Raw genomic sequence first — 6,000 nt, 5'->3', positions numbered from 1 at the left:
GCCTTTATCACCAGATCCTCGATGGAATATATAACGCCATCGCTCCTCCTGAGACCAGACATGACGTACTTTCCGAAATTAAAAACCAACGCCATTAGCTGGTAATTGGGAAAATATGTTAGTTATGTCATCAACAAACTTGGGTCGGACAACGAGATAGAATTCCGCGTTTACATGAAGTGCGAGTGCGCAAAAATCAGCACGTATCGCAACCACAAGAAGCACTATGGCAACATGCTGAAGATCATTTTCGAAGGAATGGGTCTCAGTTAAATATGTGGAACCACTACAAAATATTGAACGAGAACGAACAGAAGATAATTAAAAGTCACTTGTTTTCTTATTATTATTTACTATCATCTTGCTTCCGAAACTTGTATGTTACACGAAGAGTTTTTTAAAAACATTTTGTTCAGAAATACTCGTGTTCGATTTCCAAAGTATTTGTGTGATTCAAGAAGAATTGTTAAGTTTCATCAGTGTTCAGTTTCTACTCAGAGAAGAGGTAAAAAAAAAAAAGCGGTATAAGGCCCTGCAGTCATGGACTGGGCGGCTGGTCCTGGCGGAGGTTCGATTCCTCCCTCGGGCATGGGTGCATGTGTTTGTCCTTAGGATAATTTTGTTTATGTAGTGTGTAAGCTTAGGGACTGATGACCTTAGCAGTTAAGTCCCATACGATCTCACACACATTTGAACAACTACGCAAAATATTCGATGAACTGCAAGAAAAGAGAATCAAAATAATATTAAAATGATTGCTTAGTTCTTCTTTTTACTGACTGAAAGCAAGTGTTCAGAGCTCTGCGTCATCCACGAGTTACCTTCGATACCTAATCTGATTTGTGCTGATATGGGCAGAAATAACATTAAAGCTAAGAATGTTTAAATTAGATAAAGCGTATAAACTGACAGAAAGCCATAGAATAAATGACGTTGATGTCATGTATGATTTTTTGGGTCCTCAGTCCTAAGAATGGCTTGCTGCAGCTCTTCATATTAGTCTGTCCAGTACAAATCACTTCATCTTTCCATAACTACTGCACACAATACCCATGTAAATTTGCTTCCAATAGATCCGCCTTGGTTTCCTCGACCTTCCCCTTTCCCTCCCGGCCCCTACGCTCTTCTCTCCATTACCAAATTAATTATTGATGTCTCAGGATGTATCCTATCAAACGATCCCTTCCTTTAGTCAAGGTGTGCCATAAATATCTGCTCTCATCGTCTCGATTTCATTCCTTATCCATCTTACTTTCAGCAGTCTCCTGTAATACATTTCAGAATCTTCTACACCCTTCTTATCCGTCCTGTTCATCGTCCATTATTTTACTGCATATAAGGCTGCAATCGAGACCAGCACCTAAATGAATATTCCGTGTTAACTTATTTTCCTTTTTCAGAAAAGATTTTCTTGTTCTGGTCAGTCTGCATTTATACTGTCATTGCTTCTCTCAACGGCAATTACTTTATTCCTCAAAAATCAAAACTCATCTGCTATATCGAGTGTCTAATAGCCTCATTTAATTCTCTGAATTACTTCTGTTTTAATTCAACTACATCATGTCATGCTCGTTTTACTTATTTTGATACTTATCTTATAGTCCATTTCCAACCAATTACCATTACACTAAACTGATCTTTCAAATCCAGCGCTGTCTCCTCTGAGTCACATCGACTGATCTTCAAGCCGCTATCTTTCCTCCCTGAACACTGAACCTCATTCATAATTTCTCCCGAACGTCCTGTACTGCTCGCTAGCTCAATGCATGTACTAAGTAGCATCGTGATCTGCTACAACGACATCTGTGTCCCTTCACAACTACTCCCTCGCTTAAAATGTTCTGCTACTGTTATAACTGCAATCTTGTCTCTGGATGAATTCTAGATGTCTTTACACTGCCTGCATTTCATCACAGATAACATCAGGTTTTTAAATAATATATTCCAGTAAACACTGTGAATGGTTTTTCTAAAACTACAAACGCAAGAAATTTGGATTTGTGTTTCTTTAATCTACCATCTGAGGTGATTAATAGAGTGTTTCAGTGCTCCATCAAATTCTTCTCGCATTATAGCGTCCCTGACCACATTTCATCGAATTCTTCTTCCGTTTCCACAATATTTCCTTCAAGTTTCTTTCCTTTCTATAGCCCTGCTATGTATCCCCTCCAAAGTCAATCTTCCTTCCGTAACTAACTTTTCGTCATTACTCTTGAGGTTCATGTAGCTGCTTTTCCTTTTTAAAAGGTTTCTTTAACCTCCTATACGCCATTACAAACGCACCTAAAGTCATGCATTCTTCTAATCTCTGCATCTTACCTCTAGCTATTTCTGGTTTGCTACTTTCCTTGTCATTTCTGTACTTTGGGTAGACGTCTGTCTTCTCTTTGGCCTGCTACATTTATTGCGTCATTATAGTTTCTCCTTTCATCAATCAAATATAGTGACTCATGTGTTATCCAAGGTAATGCAAGGGGACTTCTTCTTTGCCCGTTATCCTTCCTCTATTGTCACTGCTATTTTTTTCTTTCAAAACTATTCATTCTTTTTACCCACGGACATCCTGTGCCTGCCCGTATTTCTGCCAGTAATTCAAACGCTCGGAAATGTTTTGTCGTTGCTGTAGATTACGCTGGACCCATCTCGTTAATTTTCTGTATTTCTGCGGTGGTAACTCGTGGTGTCATAATTAGTGTTGCTGACTCCTGACGACAAGACTCCAGTTTCGGTTCTCGGACTCGTCGGAGATTTTCTCAGCTCGGAACTCGGTGTATGAGTTTGTTGTCCTCATCATCATTATCGACGCACTAGTCTCCGAAGTTGTTTCAAATAAAAAGGCTTGCAGCAGACGTTTGAACTCACCAGAAGGGGACTGACGGCAAAATATACCGCATGCACATTTTATTGTATTCCTTTCCGCAGTTTCTTCAGTTTCAAACTTCATTTCATATGTAATAAATCACGTCCATTGTCCATCTGCTCTTGGCAATATTCTGCAGTTTAAAAAGCGTTTTTTTTAAATTTCTGTCTTACCATTATATAATCTACATGAAACTTACCAGGGTCTCCAAGTCTCTTTCAGTTTATGACCTTCATCATTAAATTGTTGGTTGGTTGGTTCATTTGGGGGATGGGACCAAACAGCGAGTTCATCAGCCCAATAGCATTAGAGAAGCATGGAAAAGGAAGTCATCCACGCCCTTTCAAAGGAACCACCCCGTCATTTGTCTGAAGAAAACAAAGAAACCATAAATCGCGATGGGTGGACGAGGATTTGAACCACTGTCCTCCCGAATGCGAGTCCAGTGCTCTAAATACTGCGCCTCCTCGCTCGGTGATTAAATTGTTCTCTGTGTAGAATTATAAGATGTGGCTTCTCATTTCATAAATTTCTGCCGGTCCGCGTTCTAAATCTTAGCGTTTTTTAACCTTCTATAATGTACTGGATAATTTGTTTTACTTCCTCATACGTTTTTTTATTCAATTTCTTCATCATCTGCTGACGAAATAGGTGTTTAAAATGTTCTAATACGTTGTCAGAGCTTTTCATCTATCTTTGGCAAGTTAAAGCTCGTATTACTGTGCTGTTCGTCGTAGCCTACCCGTGTTCCTGCTTTCATGTCCATGTTGGTGTTAAATTTGGACATAAAAAAACGAGCACTCAATTTCGAATATATGAAAGGCAAACAACCGAACTTCGCTTATTGAAGACATTCTACGAAAGTGCAGCTAATCTAGAAAGCAAACTGCGTACAGTAATCCTGTACGATGACTTTTGAGTACTGCTCGTCCTTTGGCTCCCAACCACATACAACGTACCCGCCACTATTCATTATATAATGGACTGCGGTGTATGTGCGCTATTTTGTCAAGAATATACGGAATATACGGACACGACCATGTAACGTAGAACTGACCGCTAAATGTCACCGAGAGGTCAATCCGGCATTATACAACTAAGAGAGGGTAGGGAGTATTGTGTTGTCAGTAGACGAACGGCAACAGCTGAATTCATCACTCAGAAAAGTTGAGTGACTTCGAATGTGAACAAGTCATTGGATATCACATGAGTAATAAATAAATAAAGGACATTTCATCGCGTGTAAAACTCCACATATCACCTGCTGGTGACGTGACTGTGAACTGTAAACGCGAAGGAACAACCGCAGGTAATCCAAGACCGGGCTGACCTCACGTACTGACGGACAGGAAGTGTCGAGCATTATGGAGGATGGTTGTACAAAATCGCACGAAATCAGTGCGAGAAATCACTCGTGAATTCCAAACAAGTGTCAGTAGTGCAGCTAACACAGTGTCTGTGTTTAGGGGACTAGAAAGAATGGGGACAATGGTGAAGCAGCTCCTAGTAAGCTACACATTTATGTAGTGAAACCAAGCGGCTCCTGAAGCAATGTAAAGACGACGCAACTGGACAGTGGATGTCTGACCGATGAATCACGCTGCGGCCCGTGGCACTCCCACAGGAGAATCTAGGTTTGGAGAATGCTTGGAAAAAGTTGCTGTTTATTTTTGGAACACAGCCCACGACAAGCTCAGATACAAAAGTGATGACACTTTTTGCAGGACCAGACCAGCATTTTGCAGGACAATGCTCTAGCACGTACAGAGCAAGCTGTTACTGATTTATTTGACTGATGCGGCTGTTAAGTGCTATACCTCCTATTGCACTCCCCTCTGAAGGAAACACTTCACGGAATTCGCTTCATAACTGCTAGAAATTCGTCGGGCAATAGCCCGCTCCGCTCGAACTGTCAACACAACTGGCACTGCTAAGAGTATCCTAAGGCTTCCACATCGCTGTCAACGGGTTATACACAATACTGCTGTCTAATTTGGAGGTCAGTAAAACTTTGAAAGATGTATCTATTTTTTACGAGCTGTAAATACATAGTTGCCACTATCAAAGTTCCAACCCTCGTATAAAGTGCCGGCAGTGAAGCATGGACGAGGACGTGTTATAGTAGGTGGGTGTTTTTCCTGGTTAGGGTTTTCTCCCTTATTGCAGTTAAGAAAACACTAAATGTGGAAGGATATCAACACATTTTATGGCATTTTGGACTGCTTTCAGTAGAGGAAGAGTTCGGAGACGATGGTTGTTTTTGCTTATCATCATGACAGAATACTTTATCATGAAGCAGCCTTTGTGTTACAATGGTTTCTGTACAATGACATTCCTGATATGGTCTGGCCTGTCCCGAGTCACGACCTTAACATAACGGGACAGCTTTTGGGACGAGTTAGAACGTCGAGTTCTCTCGACACCGCAGCTCCTGCGTCAGTACATTCTCTAGTTTCGTTTCTTGGGAATGAATGAGCTGCCATTACTCCACAGACATTCGGACACCTCATTTAAAATGACCGCAACACAGTTCAAGCAGTCATAATGGTGAACGGTGAACACAACCCAAATTAATATCCACTAATAAGTCTCGAGATACTATTGACCCGATAGTGAACGTAGATTATCCGACTTTGAAAGCTGAGTTTCTCCCGGTGTATAAAATGATAAAACCACTTACGTGAACGTAGCCTAGAGGCGTCTTGGACAACCGCCAGTATTGGCTTGTGGGAACGCCCGGTCACTTTCGAGGCACAAGTACTAAACAAGACAGCTGGGAAATGTAATTTAAACCTTTCGTAGTCGTGGCTACGCCTACCAAAAACTCTAATAAGGTATAACCAGAAAGATAAAATACATACCGTTAACAAGCAGTGCCACCATATAACAAAAGATGAGCAACGTGAGAAATTATCGATAGAGGTTGTTAACTGCTAACGAGTGAACAAGTAACATTATCTTTTCCTTATTCTTGCTTTACCAGGAAGACAGTAAGATTCCAAGTAGAATACAAGGAATGACCTTCGTCTCCATTTCTAAGGTGACTTACTAATTTAGTCCCGTCCGCTTCCTTAATAACACTACCCTAAAGGCAGAAAGTGGTAACCAGAAACACTGCTGTATTCCACAGGATGACCGAT

The sequence above is a fragment of the Schistocerca piceifrons genome, chromosome 4, assembly GCF_021461385.2.
Source record: "Schistocerca piceifrons isolate TAMUIC-IGC-003096 chromosome 4, iqSchPice1.1, whole genome shotgun sequence".
NCBI classification, from domain to species: Eukaryota; Metazoa; Arthropoda; class Insecta; order Orthoptera; family Acrididae; genus Schistocerca; species Schistocerca piceifrons.
The sequence above is the reverse complement of the archived record's forward strand: the minus strand, read 5'-3'. Positions refer to the sequence as shown.